This window comes from Chelonia mydas, chromosome 2, assembly GCF_015237465.2.
Source record: "Chelonia mydas isolate rCheMyd1 chromosome 2, rCheMyd1.pri.v2, whole genome shotgun sequence".
In the NCBI taxonomy this organism is placed as follows: Eukaryota; Metazoa; Chordata; order Testudines; family Cheloniidae; genus Chelonia; species Chelonia mydas.
Genome location: NC_057850.1, coordinates 150,481,190 through 150,502,100, shown reverse-complemented (window position 1 = coordinate 150,502,100; position 20,911 = coordinate 150,481,190). Strand labels below are relative to the sequence as shown.

Here is a 20,911-nt window from a genome sequence, read left to right as displayed (position 1 = left end):
AGAAGAGAAGACAGAGGGGACATAACAGTTTTCAAGTATATACAAAGGTTGTTACAAGGAGGAGGGAGAAAAAACTTGTTCTCTTTAACCTCTGAGGATAGGACAAGAAGCAATGGGCTTAAATTGCAGCAAGGGTGACTTAGGAAGTTTTTCCTAATGTCCATCCTAACTGTCAGGGTGGTTAAGGACTGGAATAAATTGCCTAGAGAAGGTGTGGAATCTCCATCATTGGAGATTTTTAAGAGCAGATTAGACATCCCTTGTCAGGGACGGTCTAAATAATATTTAGTCCTGCCATGAGTGCAGAGGACTGGACTAGATGAACTCTCGAGGTCCCTTCCAGTTCTATGATTAATTAGATAAAATGTCTATTTATGGAGGCAGACGCATCACTCTGGGCTTTTAAAACTAAACTGGATAGGAGGATAAAACACTAGAAAATGTACCATAGGGAACAATCCTGTATTGGCAAGGAAGTGGATTACAGCATTGACTAGATCTTTGCCATCTCTAGATTCTATGATTCCCTGAAGTTTTACTCCAGACACTTGACCAGGATACCTTAGTACAATCCAATGTCTTGGAGCAAAGAGCAAGTTGTTCTCAGATTTGAAATTCAAATACCCATAATAGTCTTTTATATGATCTCTGACTCTAGGGATTCAAGCAAAAAAGGATTCCAAGTAATAGTTATTCACTTAAGTATTGAAATGGATATTAGCATTTTTGCTGGTTGCTTCTTTTAAAAAGTATTTGTTCACAGCGATTTTAAATGGTTCAAGAAACTGTCAAGTTGTCTCCTTCATGCTCATGACCTATTTATGAGTGCAAACAGATGATATACTCTACTTGAATTATTATATTAGCTCAAGCTATTATTAGTTAATGTGAGATTGACCTCACCAGCTATCTGGATCTGTATGAGCGACGTGAGTGGGGGAGAAACAGCTACTATTTGGAATCTGCTAACTCCAAAAGAGACGACAACCCTAGTTATGAGTGTTCTCCTTTTTGTACTGTAATTATAATCTGTGATTAATCCTCTCATATGATGGAAAATATGCATGTTTTGTTGCTGGAGGGGATGTCTAAGTTCCTTTGTGTTCATCATATTTAATGCAAACTGACAAACTATAGTAGAAAAAGGAAGAGAGGGGAATGTACAAAATAAACTAGAAAGTCATTTTGACCCCAAAGTTGGTGACGGGGTAAAAGAAGCTCCCAATCAGCTCTGTGACTCCATGTCTATCTCTATGAATATACACAAAAAACTTACCTACCTCTTCTCCCTCCACAAAACCCTATCAATAATGTTATTGTGCTTATCCTATTTTGGCCTCCTTTAGGCACCCCAGCAATCTTTGTCCAATTCCTCTTTTCTGTTCGTAAGCATGAGGAAATCCCAGCCTGCTTTGCAAACACTGTATTTACTCTAAACTTACCCTCTCCTGGGATTTGGCCTCAACAGAAACTCACTCAACGACCAAAGTGTAAACCACAGCTTGTGTGTGTTCTCCCTTTAAGGCTATGTCTTCACTGCCAAAAAAAGGCATGGTTTACAGTGAGCTAACCAATGCACATAGCTATTCAGTTCTAAAATCCAAATGCAGGCAAGGCACAGTAGTTTTTACCATGACGTACCTGGGTGAGGTCAAACCCAAGTGTGAAGGGTGGGTACAGTGTTGACCTCACATAGCTACATCATTGTAAAAGCTGCCTGTGCCTTGTCTCCACTAGATTTTACAGTGAGATAACGAATGCATATTAACTCTCTCTCAGTAAAACCCCGACTTTTTTTTGGCAGTGGAGACATAGCCTAAGAATGGCTGCCCCAGACCCTAGTTCTCTCTGAACAAAAAGCCACTTTCACCTCCTTTACATCCAGGATGGTGTTAATAGCTCACAACTGCCATGACTCAGCAGAAAACAGTCACCAGCTCTTTGCAAGAGCCTAACAGGGTGGCCAACAGCTACCCACTAGACCATTCTTCCATCCATTTAAAGCACCAGACTGAAAATTACCTGGGGTCAATTTTAGCCACACACTGTTTTACCTTGGCCAAATCACTTAATCCCTCTGTGACTCAGTTCTCTGTCTGTAAAATGGGATTAGTGCTCCCTATCTCACCAGTATATTTGAACTTTGGTTGTAATCTCTTTTGGCAATCTCTGTATCTATCTGTAAAGTGCCACACAAATATATGTAGCTGAGTAAATAGTTCCTTCTTCGCTAATTTGAGAAGCTGTGTGGAGAGGTAGTAATGCAGCATGCTCTCCTCTGAGCAGCTTTGGTGTTAGCTCTGAGTTTATGGCAGTCATAGCCCATGCAATCTGGAAAGTCATTACCAGAGATGAAAGATCTCCATTCAGGACAAAACTGGGGAATTGCCGAAAAAGCCTCTCATAAATTGCCCACAGAAGTAAAAGTCAGGCAGGAAGAAGAGGAAGAAAATATTCTGAATATATTTTAGTAAAGAATGTCCCATTTATCCACATTCATTGCATTACTCATGAAGAGCTTACCAAGACAGTTTAGTCCAAAGTCTCAACTCTTTTCGGTGAGCCTATGAAGAATTGGCTTGGCCAACTCAATCAATCTTTCATCTGTCTGATAAGTTAAAAGGTAAATGAATCAGAAATGCAAAGTAATGCAATTGAGAACTGCACAAAACACAAAGGAATTATGTTTAATATTGTAATGACCTAGGGCAACGTAAAACTGTAGATGCAAAAAGACCTTAAAATTGCAGATTCCACAATTTTCTTGCAAGGCTGTTCTCTGTCATATTAGTTTTATTTTAAAATATTAAATATTATACATAGAACTGTTTCTATTAAGATAATAGGTTTCATAATGTAAACAGATGCACCATGATCCTGTTACCCAGACTTGCAGGAAATTGTCTGCCAAAGAGCAACAACAGCAAAGGTGTAACCTTCACCACATACCACCAGTAGTGATAAGAGTTTTATTTATAGCTATTAATCAGTTCCTGGTTTATTGCAGTCGTTTATGTTTACTTAGTGATGGTTGTGGATGGGAGTGACGGTAACAGCTGAATCAACTTCACTAAGACTTATGAGTTGAAAAACTAACCCTTTGCCTCCAGCCAAGTATTTATTTCTTAGGTTGCTATGCTTAGTAATTTCAGTGGCCCCTACTGAGCTTTGCAGTGATTACTCCCAAGTTTAATACAGTTTCTTAACATAAAATGGAAGCCACAGACCTGTATATTTCCGACAAGGACTATCTGTACGAAAAAAATCTTCTTTTGAACTTATGCTGAACTCTTATCTAAAAAGAAATGAAGGTGGAAATATTTGAGACATGGGGGACCCTCTGGGTTCAGAGCTATTCAAAAATTTCATTAATGACTTAGATAATGGAGGGGGGAGTATGCTTGCAAAATCTGTGGATGACAAAAATGGGAGGGGTTGCAATTACTTTGGAGAACAGGATTAGAAGTGGAGAATTGCTCTGAAATCAACAAGATGAAACTCTATAAAGTCAAGTGCAAAGTACTATACTTAAGAAGGAAAAATCAAACCCAAAAATACAAAATGGGGAATAACTGGTAAGGCAGTAGTATAGCAGAAAAGGATCTGGGGATTATTTGGATCACAAATTGAATATGAGCCAACAGTGTAATGCAGTTGCAAAAAAAGTTAATACTCCGCAAAATTATATTAACAGAAGAGTTTTATGTAAGACGTAGGCAGTAAATGTTCTGCTCTATTCAGCACCAGTGAGGACTCATCTGGAGTAATGTATCCAGTATCGGGCACCGCAGTTTAAGACAGAGGAGGAGAAATTGGAAAGTCTAAAGGAGAGCAACAAAAATGATAAAAGGTTTAGAAAATCTGACCTATGAGGAAAGGTTAAAAAACCTGAGTTTATGGTTAGTCATGAGAAAAGAAAACCAAGGAGGAACCTGATAAGTCTTCACATACCTTCAGGGCTGTTATAAAGAGGACAGTAAACAATTGTTCTCCATGTCTACTGAAGGTAGGGCAAGAAGCAATGGGCTTAATCTGCAGCAAGGGAGATTTGAGGATGTTTCTCCTAAAATCTAACTAACTGTAAGGATAGTTATGTACTGGAAATGGTTACCAACAGAAGTTGTGGAATACTTGTTTATCTAACCCGTTCTTAAAAATTTCCAGTGACATCTGTTGGGGACGGTCTAGGTCTAGATCTACTTGGCCCTGCCTCTGCATTGGGGGGGCTGGACTTGATGACCTTTCAAGATCCCTTCCAGCCTTATATTTCTATGGGTATGTCTTTACTACCTGCTGGATTGGCGGGCAGCAATCGATCCAGTGGGGATCAATTTATCGTGTCTAGACTAGACACGATAAATTGACCCCCGAGCACTCTCCCATTGACTCCTGTACTTCAGCGCTGCGAGAGGCACAAGCAGAGTCAATGGGGGAGCGGCAGCAGTCAACTCACCGCGGTGGAGACACCATGGTAAGTCGATCTAACTACGTCGACTCTAGCTACGTTATTCACATAGCTGAAGTTGTGTAACTTCAATCGATTCCTCTCCCCCCACCCCAGTGTAGACCAGGACTATGATTCTTTTGCCATGGAAAGCATGCCATTCAGCAGCTAAAAAATGTGCAAAAGGGGTTGACCAAAAGAATCTTTCCATCACCCATAATCCATCAAAGAGAGGGATAACTTATGGGACTTCACAATAGAGAGGACATGCAAAGAGTGGCCCAGGACAGTTGGGGATGGCCATGCCCTGTTTGTGTCTTAAGCAAGATCTAATGGCATGGGAATGATTCAGATTCAGAACATTCATTTGCTGCCAAACCTACATTTTAATTAATTTCTTCCTAGAAAACCTTCATACATATCTGAATACTGTCAAAACTACACTATCTGGATCTCTTTGACAATCAAGGGCTCACTGATGGACACCCTTCAGAAAACTATATAAAGTAATGTACAATTGTGTTCCTCAAACCATCTCCACCCTTTTCTTTAAAATATGCAAACACACAGATACATGATTCCTGTGGTATCTTCTTCAGAACACAAAACCTGTGGTAACTGTCTATATTCTAAAACTCAAGCAACATTCATTGTTCTCTCATATTGAAGTTTTTCTGCTCAGGATATGCATTCAGGCAGAGTCATCCCTCGGGTACGGTGAATAGGGGCAACCACTCCAGGCCCCGCGATTTGGGGGGACCAACGGGCTGCCAGTGTGATTGGCCTGCGCCAGGCACGGTCAGTCCCAGAAGTGATGGGTCGGTCTCGGAAGTGACAGATTCGTCACTTCTGCCCCGCACCCTCCTATGAACAGCCCTGCATTCAGGCCTCATTGTGCCATCCTGATCTGTTTGGACATATTGAAAAGTTGGTAAAGAAACTCCAAAGTGTTACATGACATGAAAAATAAAATAAAAGCCTGGGTAAATAAAAGTGTATTTGAAAGACAATGGAAAAATAAACCATTACTTTTAAAGTAGCCATCAAGTCCAGGAATTTCTTCCAGAGAGGTGGGGAGTAATGACTTCACTCAATGGTAAGCGTAGGATAACTGATCTTAATTCCTTAGAGCTAGACTGTGCCTGTTAGGCAAATCCAGTCAAGAGTAAGGGTCAGTACACAGCCACACTGCCCCTGTGTATGTGTGCACTAAAAGCATTTTTATGAAGGACCAGCAGAGGCAGACATACCAGTACCTCCATTTGGTGGGAAAACTGATTATACAAATCAGGTATTTCTTTGGTGCAATCCTGTTTATCTACAAACAATGGACCAAAGTCCTACTTCTCTGAACATAGTAGCAACAAACAACAGGAGACAAATTGTGAGCAATTTCCAAACCTGCCTTTCCAGCCAATTACTCTGCCCAACAGAAGTACTTCCTCTTGACTTCCTCCCAGGGCCATGCTCACACTGCTTCTCTTGCTGTCAGCTCACTTTCTCTCTGCTTTCTGCTCTGATACACACAGACACACTCCACTAGTCAATGCCCAGGGCCCTGCATTTTCAATGATTCTCACTCTGATTCTCATGGAGTTAGTGCTTGTTCAGGCCTTTCCATGCAGCCCTGGCCTTAGGCAGTGGCTTCTATTGTTTCAGCCATCTGACTGCATAAAGGAGCTTAATTGCTTATCTCATTTAGCCAGAGTGAAGGGTGGCTAGCACGCCCATCAGCTTCAGTGAGGTTTGTGATTGCCCACAGATCAGAGAAAGGCTTGATGGCAGCCAATAGGAACAGGCAAAGGCAGCACCAGGAAAAGACAGAAAGCTTAACAGAAATCCAAAAAGCTAGTATAAACACTTTCCTGCTTGACCCTTGCAAAACTTCAGCTTTTTGATTTTTGCTGCCCTTTCAACTGATGAAGTGTAATGCACTGGATAAGCAGATGACCTATTGTAGCCCACCTGTCTCACCAACTAAGAAGTCTTGTCTTAGAGCACTGTAGGTGAATTTAGCTTGCAGCAAATTATCTCGCTCTGTGGCCATCACAGTGCTTTACAGAGACATGCCTGCTAGATTTGGAAGACCCTTATCTATGCAGAATAAGGGACTATAAAATCTTCCTGCTCAGTGTGGGCTCCAGCATGCATCTTCCTGCTGACAAGGCAGGAGGAGTATCACGGGGGAGTAGTGGCCCTTTAAGAGGGAAGACGCCAGTGCACCTCTGACTGGTTAGCTGACTCCCAGCTGGGCTATAAGAAGGCACCTGCAAGCTGGGTGAGTCAGGCCTGAGGGTCAGTCGGGAAAGGGACAAAGAACAACCAAAAGAGAGAGCACAAGCGAGAGAGAGCAAGATCTCACTGCCTGCTCAGGCCAGGAGGTCTGGGTAGTGGGAGCAGGAGCAGCAGAAAATGCCCTGGGTGCAGCTGTCAAAGTCCCCTAGGAGGAGAGGCAGTGGGACTCTCCTGGCAGAAAAGGATCCTCAGGGAGACAACCCTGTGAGTCAGTGCTCAGTTAACAGAGGATGGGAGAATCCTGCAGTAGGCCTTGAAACAGGAGGAAGTGAGAGAGGCAAAAGGGAAAATCCCCTGGGAACTATAGCCCACGGTGGGCTGAGGAACTGTGTTTGTGGGTTCTTTGCCTATGTTTGAGAAACAAAACTGCCTGGAAAAGAGACTCTGGTGTGTCAGTTGGTTTGTGGGCTGGGAACAAGCCAGCACCTTACACAGAGCTTCTCCCTCCTTGCTTCCATCTCCTCTTTTAACCCCCTAAATGTTCTTTACCCACAGTGGCCCAAAGCAATATGCTGGGCCAGGCTGCATTCTCCATTCCCAATCGTCCAAAGGCTGCTGCTGCTGCCTCTGCTGCGAACGCCCACGTAAGAGCACCAGCCACATGATGCTGAGGCAGCCTTTTCTGGACTTGCAAGAATAGTTTCCCAGATACCAAGAGTTCAGCCATCTTATCCCATTCTGAACCAGAGGTTTCTGCCCATCTGAACCAAGTTCTGAATCTGAAGTACATACAAAATTTAAATCTAGACTTTTGGTTCATTTCCATCTCTATTTCTAGGGAAATTATTCAAGTTTATTAGTATTGTTTAAGCCATTTTAAAAGGACTTACATGTTCTAATTGCTTGCAATGAAGAGCCACATAATAATGCAATTATCAGATGGCAGTAGCTATGCATAATGAACTAAAGCTTTTCTAATTCTTAGCACAATTAAAAAATAGATTGGTCAAACCCCACCTCTGTCTCCTTTAACAGCATTTTTAATTTGAATAAATCATTTTGTAATATTTACTGTAAAATAAAAAGAAAACTAAAAATTCAAGTCAAAGAAACCTTCTTTAAATTCAGGCTAGGTTCCCTCCCCCTCCCCCCGCCCCAAATCAGGGATCTCATAAGGCTGAACCAGATAATTCTGGTCTTTACCCAGGTCCCAAAAGATAGGTCCATCAATGGCTATTAGCCAGCATGGGCAGGGATGGTGTCTCTAGCCTCTGTTTGCCAGAAGCTGGGAATGAGCAACAGAGAATGGATCACCTGATGACTACCTGTTCTGTTCATTCCCTCTGAGGCACCTGGCAACTGGCCACTGTTGGAAGACAGGATGCTGGGCTAGATGGACCTTTGGTCTGACCCACTATGGCTGTTCTTATTTTCCTACATGTTTTCATCATAATTTGTGGTTTAAAGGCAGTCAGTGTCCCCAGGCTTCCCACCAGGCAAAACATACACTGGATACTGAACTTTTTCTTTTACAGGCTTTGCAGGCTCAAGAACAGTTGAGTTTATTGAATTACTATTTTCCCTCTTTCTTTTTTTTTTTGTTTAATGATGTAAAGGATCACTATTCAGAGCCCACTAATCATACATGGAAGTAATGAGGGTACAGAGAAAAAGAATTTGTAAACTGAAAAATATATTTTCAATATCCTGAGATCCACTAACTGCTAATGTCCCATTCCATTATATTTTAATTGATATTTCTGGGGTTTCCCCATGGCTACTTCTTTCTCTTACACTGACTAACTGTTTTTCCTGGAACTATTTACTTGATGGTCTCTGTAAGGAAACCTCTGCTTCTCTACTGATAGTTAACAGTAGGGTGAGGTCTGACCTTACCGATGAAGAAAAGATACCAAAAACTCCAGGGTTAATACTGGCAGCTGCTGCTGCTGGTTAATAAGACAGAGGAAGAACAATCCATCAGTCTAAACTAATGGATTGTGGTGGTACAGAAAACACATTTTCAGGTTACAGTTTTTTTTCCACTATACGTTCTTGCCAGGCTATTTCAGTAGAATTCCAAATTCAGCTGTCACTGTCCAAATTAATAATGAACATGAAATCTGAAATATAAAAGTATTTTAAAGTTGATTGATAATTGTATCAAGTGCTCAATTAAGAGAGAAGGTCCCTTATGTTTGAGGAAAATACATACTGTGGGAATTTTTATTTTCACAGGATATTGTAAACTTACCAGCCACCCCTGTACTCTCTGGAGTTTCAAGTCTTCCTTTTCTATTGATGCTTAACTCTTTTCAAGATTTAGTAGCATTGTAGTTGTCAGTAGTGGTCCCTCCTTGCCAGTGTTGGAGGGAGGCCACTCTGCCTTCCTGCGTCACGCAGCAAAACCACTGTTAGTTAGTAGTCTATGGGCCCTGGCCCTCTGGGTGGGGCAGAGCAATGAGCCATCTTTAGCCTCACCTCCTGGCTAGGCCAGACAGCTAGCACACAAGGCACAGACCTTCAGGCCTAGGATGAGAAGGTCACCACCCCAGGGGTGTGATCCAAGGCAGAAGGGTAGGGGGACTCAGGCCCACCCTACTCCACTGGGTCCCAGCCCAGGGTCCTAACAGTGGTGGGTTCTTCCATCATTGGGGATCCTACCACAGCACGCTGACTCATACTGTGACAGCACAACTGGACTAATGTCTGGTTTCCCTGGGCTACTTCCTACCCCAATGAGTCAGTGTGGCTCCATCATCTGTGAGTCCTCAGTCTCCTCTGGGTAAACAGCACATGGCAGTTCTAGCAGCTCCTCTCCACAGTCAGTGTGCTCCAGGATCAGGGCGTTACACGGCTCGGTAGCGGGGCCAGAGTCCTGCAGCAGGCAAGAGACATATGGCTCGTTCCCTGGCTCCCTGCCAACTGAGCTGGAAGTTCTGCCTCTTATACTTCCTGTCCCATGCTTCTGTTTCCAGCACAGAGGGTGTGGGGCGTGGTTGGCTTGGCTCCACCCACCAGCGGAAGTGTAGTGGTCCCTCCCTGTCAGGCTCAGAGGGAGGCCACTCTGCCTCATTACAAGCATCCTGACTCTTCCTCCTCCACCCAGAGAGCCACCTCTCTTTGAACACCTGAAATGTCACTGTCCAGAAGCTTGTTACGAAGTGAGCTGTAGCTCACGAAAGCTTATGCTCAAATAAATGTGTTAGTCTCTAAGGTGCCACAAGTACTCCTTTTCTTTTTGCGGATACAGACTAACACGGCTGCTACTCTGAAACCTGTCAGAAGCTTACTGAACACAATGTAACTCTGAATTTAAAGCTAGTTATTAGCAGTAGATTTTTCCCTCGCAGCCTTATCAACATGGTCCAACACACATGATTATGACTAAGGATTGCTGAGAGCTAATTTAAAGACCCTGGGATTTCTAGTTTAGCCTTGTAGTTAGACTAGATTATGTTTCCTTTCTCCTATCAATATATTCTTTTCCAACAAGCCAAAATATAATCCTACTGATGGAATTTAGAGCTTACTTTTTACTTAATTATCCAAGGATTTTCCAGTAAGAAGCATACTGTCTATGAAATAGCAAATGAAATAATAAATTTACTGCACAGGGGCCAGTGCTGCAGTATTTACTCTATTGACTTGAATGGTGTTCTGCCTAAATAAGGACTGTATGACTGGGCTCTAGACTTTTAAGCAATAAACAATGTATTAGGAATTTTCTTTCATTAGTCTTATATCTGCCAGATAATTCATGTCTAATGGGACCTGGTAATTCCAGATAGTATGAGCTCTGGATCTGTGGAGGTAGTCCAGCAAAAACAGATTCTAATTAAATAAGCCAGCCATGCAATGATGGATTTGGATAGTAGTGTAATACTGCTTACAATGAGTTAGTTTGACTGTAATATCAATTTATTACTTGTTAAATAATCATTGAGTCTAACTGTTCTGATCTATCTTGCAACCTTTCACTACCTAAATTCAGATAAATTGCAAAAATAGGAGCATTTACATTCTCAAAAAGAGCTTTAATATCCCTAGTTTCTTTTGAAAAGTAAGTAAAATTATTGAGGATCAGGAACTGCATAGCCAATTTATGGTAAACCATAAAAAGGTTGTATTCCGAGTTGTACGTTTTACACACACAGTTATGGCATAGCAATTTGGAAAGTGAGCTTGTTCATTAGACAGTGCTTTATGCAAACCATACATTTCTTATAAGGCCATGTTTACACTAGCAAGCTTACAGCAGCACAGTTGTATCAGTACTATGATACAGTACTGATACAGCTGTGTAGCCGTGCTATGCCGACAGGAGAGAGCTCCCCTGTCGACATAATAAAGCCACCTAAATGAGCAGTGGTAGAGCATCTCCCGCCGACACAGCACTGTGCACACGAGTGTCCATGCCAGTAAAACCGATGTCTCTTGTGGGGGGTGGGGAGTTCACACCCCTGAGAGACATATGTTTTGATGACATAAGTGGAAGTGTAGACATGGGCCTGGTCTACACTAATGAGGTAAGTCGATCTAAGTTATGCTAGTTAAGTTATGTAAGATACGTCACTTAAGTCGATGTAGCTTAGATCGACTTACAGCAGTGTCTACACTACGCTAGGTCGATGGGAAACACTCTCCGATTGACCCAGCATCCACCTCACAGGGAAGTGGAGTACTGAAGTTGACAGGAGAGCGCTCGCCCATCGACTTATCGCATCTTCACCAGACCGGCTACATTGATGGCCACTGCATCAATCGCAGCAACGCCGATTTAGCCTGTAGAGAAGACAAGCCCATGGCCTTAGTTTCTTAGTGAAGTAAAAGCTTTTGGTCTTATACCATAAGTCCTAAATGGTTTGGGCCCTGATTAGCTGACAGGCTGCCTCTGTGTGTGATCCCACAGCAGTTTTATGCTCAAACTAACATTCGCCTTGTTTAAAAGGGAGGGACTGCCTTGGGTCATTTTCTGTGACGCGTTCTCGAGTATGGAACTCTGACGCTCATTCCATCAGAGCCTGAATTTGTTGCCCAACAGGCCATTATTGGTATTATTTATTAATTATTATTTATTCTGACATATTTGTATTACCATAGAGTTGTGGAGCCCTACTTGTGGTCCAGGACCCCATTTGTGCTAGGTGCTGTACAAACACAGAACAAAAAGACAAGGCTCTGCTTTGGGGCTAAAGCAGGTGGAGAAATAGTGATGTATGGAGGAGAGTGACTTTTACTGTATTGCTGCTGGTGATTTATAAGGTTTATCGTTTTATGGTGGGTTTGGTTGGTTGGTTTATAAGGCAATTCATTTGGATGGGGGTTTCTCCTAAAATGTTACTTTTTAAAAGAAACTCATACAGGAACGTAGAGCTACTACATGTAGGTGCTTTCAAGAAATATAAAGATACAAATAAATGATTAAAAAAGCAGAAGAAAATATAGGACCAATAATTCTCTAAATAAAATGACATGATCCATTTATATCTATCCATGAATTAAAAAGCAGTCTTGCTGTAATGGAATTTCACACATCACCTTACCTGGAAGGTACCAGAGTACAGTGTTATCTGGCACTTTACCAACCGGAAAGCTCTATTAACTGACATTTCTGATAGCTCCCAATACAAATCTTCAATCTAGTAACTGGGACAAGTATACTGCCCAGGAGGTTATGCAGTTGGACGTTCTGCCTCTTTTGCATAAAAGTAGAGTTCAGAAGACAAGTAAGCAAGCGGATATCAGGGATTTATTCAAAAAAGCAGCTTCCAGGGTGTCTCATAGGGTCGTTACAAATTCAACCCAATCTCCTAAACCTTCTACATCTACAGTGATAATTGATGTTTATAATGTTGACCTTGAGGCACTGCAAGATCCTGAAGGGCCTTCTGAATCAAAGAAAGATTAAATTATGTTCAGTATAGTTTTAGTGTTAAGTGTATTTTTAGTGACCTGGGTGTACACCAGGTATTGCTCATAGTGATATGTAGTGTCATAGGATAACCTACTATAAAAAAAAGAAACTTTACCTGAATATACCTAAGTGCTTCAAGAAACCAATCACTCTGCAGTGCAGTACTACTACTGAATTGGTGAGTACCTGTATACTCTTATATTTTATTAATTTTATTGTATTCTAATTTTTTGAAGATTAGTATGCCATTGGTAAGTATTACTCTTACTTAACCGGAATATTTGATTAACCAGCACTGCCCCTGCCCCCTCTTGACATGCCGGATAATGAAAAATATATCTTTTAACAAAGAACTGGCTGGAATGCAAGAGCTGTACCTTCAGTGCTCCACCTCTTTAAGGCCTGGAACGGGGCTGAGAGGTCAGGTGACTAGATTGTGTTGTACAAGAGGTTTTTAGAGCTTCTTGCAAACACTCCAGTGCTGGACTTTGTGAGCGATGTACTTCGAGGCTTGCTAAAGTTTTCATAAAAGGTTCTTGCTTTAATATCACCCTGGTCTGGGAGAGCAACAACAGCATTTGACTTTTGGCTTTTCTGACTGATATGCAAATCTCAATTACACTGAAATGAAATCTGTCCTCAGGGGAGATAGCATTATTTAAAACATGCAGGAGGAATCCTCATGTATTTATTACACTGCAGTCCTTCTTAACCCTAACCACTACTTTCTATCTGGGACTACTAGTAGTATTTATGGTTCTTGCCAGGAGTGAATATGCTTTGTATTTAACAGTAATGATGAATGGTTTTTATGCATCATAGCAAAACTTAATATTTTAAATTTATAGTGGCTTTGAATTCGAATCATGAAATATTCATTATATTTGGACAACAAAAAGTTATTGTAACAAATCATTCACTCAGTACATTTTATATACTAATTTGGTATTGCTATGGAATACAAATTCCGTACAGAAATAGCAGCTTATAGCTACTGTGAGCAGTTTACCAAATATTCAAACTCTGATCATGTGGAGTAGGCGCATAAAATAGTGAAGCTTTAGCCCTTATTTTCCTCTTAGGCAGGTGTACAGTGTAGATCCTTAGTTTAGGTTAAACTTGCTCAGTCTGCATCAGTTAATTATATTTTTCAGTCAGAAAATAAACCCCCTTTTCTCTACCACTTTTGCTCCATGCATGAAAAACTGACGACAGCTCCAACAACAAGGAACTATCGATATCTTGCTACATTCGTTAGCTTCAGTCTTATCTGAAACTTGTACTCTCTTTTACCTGAGCACATCCAGTTTAAATTTTCTGCCAGAAATATATTTTTTGTGTGTAGCAAGATGACTCCCCATCCAATATGACTTTAGGCCTACGGTAGGTATGGCACAAACACTTATTTGTTTATATCATTCAGTGACCTCTCCCTGACAATAGACAGATGTCAAGTGTTTTTATTGACCCATTTGGCTCGGTCTTTGACATTGCTGACCATGAGAAGCTGTTGACTCACCTACAGATCCTATTGAAGAGGATGAAATCATGCTTGAGTGGTTCCTTGGAGACGCTCCAGAGGCTGATGTTGGGCAATTGTTCACCAGGCTTTAATGCTCTCTTATGTGGGGTGCTGCAAGGTTCTGTTCCATCACTCCTCTTTGGTAAGGGCTGGACAGAGCTGGGATAAAAAGAAAACAAGATAGTGACAGTTAAAGAGGGAACAATTATGAAACCTTACAGGAAAAGTGGATTTAGGAGAGCAGAGCTTGAGTAAGAGGGAGGAAAAATTATACCACAAGATATGCAATAGAAAGAAAAAGCTGCAGAGGAAAGGAAAGAAAATAGAAAACAGACAAGGGAGATATAATTTTTAAAAAAATTTATAGTATTTAATGCCAAAATAATAAAATCCGTGTAAGAGTTTTGAAAAGCACATGTAACACACACAAACACGAACATCACTTGAAAGCTGAAGTATTACAAAACCCACTGTTGACACCGTCATGGATCCCCAGGATCTGTGCTATGCCCCAGCTTTCAAACAGTCCCTTGGAGATACCCCTTCAGTGTGTCAGACCCCATAGGGGACCCATTCTTCTGCAAGGGTAGGCCACACACCCTGAATGCCTCAGAGACTGAGCCGCTGGGCTCCAGCACTCCTGTTTCACCCCATGAGTTCTGCCCAGCGAGTCCAACTGAGATAATCCCTAAAGATGGTGAAAGCCTCTGGAGTCTAATGCACCTCAGCAAGTATGTGCAGTGACACCAGGCAGCCTTTTCAGAACAGAGTAGGGTTTATTAGTCAACTGGAACACAGCACTGCCAAGTCCTTAGGTTAGCATAGAGAAGCAAAAGTTAATAAATGGTTCACACTGGCCAACGCCAGCCATGCTGCTGTAGGAACTATCTTGCTTTCCTCTCTCTGTCCCTTTGTCTGCCAGACAGTCCCAGGTGACAGCTTCCTGTGTCTCTCTGAGCTTAGCTCTTAACACAGATATGACACCTCTCAGCCCACTGTCCTCCTCCTGCAGAACTATATTGAGTTCACATGTTCAATTGGCCAGAGTTTCCCTCTGTTAGGTGTCAGTTGTTGGGATTTTCATTATCCTTCCAGATATTTCATTGATATGGGTTGGTTTCAGCCAGTCCTTAAGGACCCATTCATACTACCCCAGACAGTTTTGTGACACAAATACCTCATTATCTCCTGCTCTACACCAGGAACATTTTAACCCTTCTGCACCCATTGGGTAGCAATACCAAGTGAAGTAAGTCACTGCCATGCATATCATTAATAAAAATATTGTAGAGGAGTCCTACTTTGTCAGACATACAGAGCCCTATTCCCTGTACTAAACATTTTTTCCAAGCGATCAAAAATTGAATTTCTTGTATTTTTTAGGCTTTTTTGTATGTCTTTGTATTTTTTACAGTATTTCTCTATTGTCTGATTTGCTAAGGCTTAAAGTGGGCCTCCTTGATCCCTGTTTTCATCACTGGCCTTGTGTATGATATATATATATATATATATATATATATATCCCCACCATTGCTATCACTGGTTCAGTTCCATCAGTGGTCTTAATGGTAGGAGAGAAGGTGGCAGCCAGTGCCATTTTAACCGCCAAGTTGCCTAGACATGTGGTGAGTATGGTTAGGCAACACAGCAGGTGAAAACAATGATTGTTCTATGCTAGTGTTCCACCACTGTTCCCACTAATGGAACTGAACCAGTAGGAAATTTTAAGAAACATAGTCTAAAGTCACTAATTCTGTATTCAGTAAGAGGACTTTGACTTTCATCATATGCTAGTGGAAAGTTTCTGTGGAGGAATGTATATAACAATTTAACTTGTACGTTTTCATTTATTTTTTTATAGAGACATGCTTCTTTTAATTAGTTCCAGTGACTATGTCCTATTTTTTGACTCCTCTCAGCTTGCAAACATCTCATGTCAGGACCTCATCTTCCTTCAAGTTCAGTACAGCTGTAAGCACAGTGGGATTGCGCAACAAATAATAGCAGTAAATAAATAAGATTGAAATAGGCTTTTTTGTATTTATTTGAGTTTGCGAGATGAAAGTAATGTAACTATTTGCACAGTGCTTACAGTAAGTCTTGAATCCTCAGACTGACATTGGAATGTGATGGCACAGAAATCAGGCTATGTGTTATAGAGTGGCTGGACACACAATCCTTAAAAGACCGGCATTGCTTTCAGTTGCAGAGGAATGAATACTCCCAAGCACAAGAGAGGAATAAGGCAGCAACTGGAGAACCACCCCAGTGGGCTCCAGAGAAAACAAAGGAAATGAAGATTATATGAAAAAAAATAAAGACAAAGTTATTAATTCATTAGGTAAAATAATTTTGGGGGATAAGAGAAATAAAAGTTAATTCTGAGGCATAAACTCAGACAAAACTGAGAAATTCCATCATTAGATAATAAAGTATGCAAGACCACAACCCTTCATCTCTGCCATCTTTTTCAGTGTAAACAAATCTGCTGGTTGCTGGTGTTATTGTTGAAAACAGATCTAATCAAACTCTGCACACAGGATAAGTTTTATCTTTTGGAAATAAAAGTTCTATTACTGTCATTATACCTGTTCATGCAGGAAAGCCACATTTAAGTCCAGACTGAAAGTAGTCAAAGATACAGTTTCTTATTAAGTGATCAACAACCTGAAGGCATTGCTTTCTCTAAAGCCTTAAATAAAAAAGTAAATAGGAAAAGGGGTCCAGAAGGCAGGATCTAATGTAATTTAAAATTGGAATTACATCAGCAGTTTCAAACAGATGGCAGAAAGTGGAGATAAATGTGTTAGCTCTTTTAGCTTATTTGGTGTTTCCATTGTTTGCATCATTAAAAACAGGAATAGTTTAAAATAAAAAAAATTCACAAGGTATTATACATTGGAAAAAGACACACACAACAACTGAATGGGAGAGGGGAGGATTAAATTAATTTGCCATACTTTAATGTACAGTATCTGGGATGCTTGAGGCAAGTCTGAAAATAGGTTTCCTAGGAAATGAGGTGAACAAAAACATAATGACCTTGAAATTGTACCCCAAATGTCCCAATATTTAGCAACCTGGCTCAGAAATGGCAATTACTTAAAATACAAAAGATCCTTAATTGTTTCACATATAGTGTATCCAGACAGGTCAGTTACTGTACATAGCTGCAAAAAAATGGTACATGATTAATAGGGAGTTGCTCATGATAGTGCTAATGACTGTTTTTGAACTATAAACTAGCTAATTTCCTTTTCAATAAAAAAACCTGTTTTTGATTAGGGTCTTCAGAAGGTTTAAGTCTGTAGAAGCAAAATACTCCACTTTCACTCTGTGAAATGGCTTAGCCAGGGAACAAGCAACATCTATTTATGAAGAACAAGAAGGTTTAAATAAAATAACGGGATGAAAACGTTGTAAATATCAAAGTCAAACAATTTGGAGTAGGCTGGTGTGTACAGTACTAGCTTGATTGCTGTAAAAAGAATGGGTGAACCAGTTCAAATAAATAAGAGAGTGACCCAGATGCATATTCAAAGTTTGAACCAAACTTGAAATGAACTTTAAGATTTGTAAAACTGTAACTAACTTTTAAAAAATTATTCTCATCAGGTATCTCTAAAGCAAGAAGCATTAGAAATCATGTAGAAAACCTTGTTTTGATGCTCCAAGCACAGTTTTGCAGTCCTATGAGATTCAGAAATAAAATTTGAAGTTTTGGGGTGACTATCCATGTCAGGTGCACTTCAAGAGGTGCACTGATACGAGGAATCAGACTGTGGGGAAAAAAGGCATTTGTACTCTTCCAAGCTTCACCCACAAAATAAGTTTTGCCCAGATGAGTTCCCAAATGAAATGCTGCTCACAGTAGATTGTACAGGTATTCAAAATATGAGTTACTTGCCATTTTGGCCACTAGCCTCCTAAATTTGACTTTCCCTCAGTGGGGCCCATGACTCTTTTAGGCTCTGGGCATGGCTCCTTCCTGAAGGAGAAAAATAATAAAATCGTGGTACCTCCCAACCACCACCCACTTGAATTACCAAAATGAGACATCACTCACAGTAAATTGGGCAAATCTGTGACACCCCGCCCCCCCCTTTCCCCTCCCCCCGGTCACATGAGGCTGGAAATAGTTAATGTCGACGCTTAAAATCATAATCACTGGGTACCTAAATAACATCCCATGGACAGGGCCAAATTATGACATTCTGAGGCCCTAAACTAAGTCAAGCGTAAGGGGGCCCCATACCATTAAAAAAAAAGAATTTCTTATTTTCACAGAAAGGACGATTTATATATAAACACAAAAGCTTATTATTTGCATATATACAAAGGCAAAGTTGTAAAAAATAGAATAATCTTCATTTTCAGCAACCCTCTCTGTAACAATGACATCATGACAAATAAATTTTAGACAAATTTTGAATTGCATATGTAAATAAAGTAGAAGTAAATACAATATTTAAAAAATACAAAATAAAAAATATAGAGTAAATAATACAATTTACTAGAAGAGTTCTCAGAAATTCTTCTTCTCTGTTGGGGCATCTAAATTGTGGAATTCCTTGTCTGAATACGCAATGAGACTCTTAGAGGACACAGGAGACATATAACCCACAAGCTTAAAGCTCATCTGTTAGTTATAATGATATGAATTACACCCAGGTAATAAGCAAACCATCAGAAAACTGTATGCAGGTTGTATTTTTCCAATAAATGGATTTGTGTTGTTTTTATAGAAGGTTATGCTGAATTGCTAATATTGGTACTAAAATTAGTAGCAGAAAGTTTTTATTGAAACCAGTAAAAAAATTTAATTTTATATATCTATACAATAACAAATTATATATGCCAAAAACCTGGATATTTTACCAGGATATTTCTGTGAAAGTTATTTCTATTTTGTCTATGTTCTCACAGGAAAACCAGAGGATATATAATTGTTTTATATCATGAATAAGGAAAATTATCCTTTTTTTCATATGAATAAATGAAAAAAAAAGTTTGATTAATTTTGTTAGGGAAATACAAAGTTTATCCAGACTATATATATATTTACAAATGTTTATTCCTATTTAATTTTTGTTACAAAATAATGAATTGTTGGGATTTTTCTTTTGCCATACTATAAAAATATGATGTATTATGCATATGATATGGGATTTATAAGTCTATATAAGAATTTTTACATAGCATATGACCTATAATAAAATATCATCTTGCATACTCCAAAACCGCCGAGCAGAAAATCCCAGTCTTTTTTCTAGGCGGACCTCTCTCTTCACGTTCGCTTCTCTAGCCTCTGTCTCCCCCAGGACCACTAATTAATCTCGAGTAAACACCTCAGACACACAGAGTGACAACAAGCTATATGTGCGAAAGAAAAAGAAAGAATATACCACAAAAAAAAAAGACTGGTAATCTCTAGACAGACATTGAGAAAGTGAGAAAAACTAGCCTACATTCAAGCGAATATAATGAATATTATAGGCTTTAATAGCCTATAAATCATATATGCACATAGTTTGAAATAACTTGCTCACCAAGTACTCAGAATATTTTGATACCTATGTATATCTTCCTTCACTTCTCTCAAAACCCTCTATTTATCCTTTCATCAGTGCACTCTGTGAAGGTTCCCGAAACTGACGGAGGGAAGCCTACACAAATTTCAAGAGCCACTCAACCCAAGTCCATACGACAATCACCTGCAAACTCAATCATATGAAGCATGGATAGCGCATGAAGCAAAAAAATCGGCGTGCGCACTAAAATACACAATTGTACGCATGCACAGATCAAACAAGGAAAGACCACACTGACATACAAGTATGAGCCTGGCGACGGCTTCACGGCATTGCTGTCTCCGACCTCACATTTTTCCAGGATTTCATCAGCAGTGAGATTATTTATTTATTTAAATAAAATTCTGACCGTGACTTCGTAACTTACCAGTAGCAGCTAGCCAACAAAACGCTGCCTTAGGAGACGGATAACAGACTTACTCGTAGAAATACTAATTTTACAAGTGCAATTATCGTTTTTCTTCTCAGCCCTGGCCTCCCGCCTGTCAATAATGAACAATTAGTGAAGGGTAAGGGTATTTGTGTAGCCAGATGTGTATATTTGTCATATTTGAATGAAAATGTCTCTATTTAGAGAGACTCTTTTTCCCATATCACATTTACCAACCGATTTTGATAAAATTTGAAATTGAGTCAGTTTTTTCTTTTTTAGAGGCCCCTCATATTGCAAGGCCCTAAACTGTAGTTTAGTAAGCTTACACCTTAATCCAGCACTGGCCACTGATATAAATGGGGCAGTTCACACCTCCCAGAGCTACGTCCCAGGATCTCTGCAGACAGGTCTCTGTGTTTCTTACAATTGGTTCATAGTTTTGAGGGGGTTTCTGTTCCCCTCAATCGTGACTGCTGGAGACTTGCTGATTTTTTTTTTTTTTTTTTAAGAAAGCTGAGATTCTGGAGAAATAGTACCTTCAACTAAAGTGCCACTATGGCATATGGGCATGTACTGGCTGTTTCCAAGCACTGGTTGTCACTAAAGCCTTGTTTGCACTATGAAAAAAGTGTTTTTCTAAATGAAGTTAGCTAACTTGAGATAAAATCCTAGTGAAGACATAGCAGTTTGTAGTTTTCATATAAGTTAGGCCTAATACCTCATACGAAAACTGCAGACTGCCTGGTCTTCACTAGAATTTTAAATTAGGTTAGCTAACACACATTAAGAACGCTCCTTTTTTTTTTTTTTTTTTGCATAAAGACAAGGC

At 40.1% G+C, this 20,911-nt stretch overlaps 1 long non-coding RNA gene across 2 annotated transcripts in view; it reads right to left on the bottom strand.

Moving 5' to 3' along the window:
- Positions 1-20,911, bottom strand: part of LOC122464606 — a 107,338-nt gene that overhangs the window by 16,964 nt on the left and 69,463 nt on the right. For both annotated transcript variants that reach the window (XR_006288800.1, XR_006288799.1), the window contains exon 2: positions 14,116-14,277. This is a non-coding gene — a long non-coding RNA (uncharacterized LOC122464606). The remainder of the gene's footprint in view (positions 1-14,115; positions 14,278-20,911) is intronic.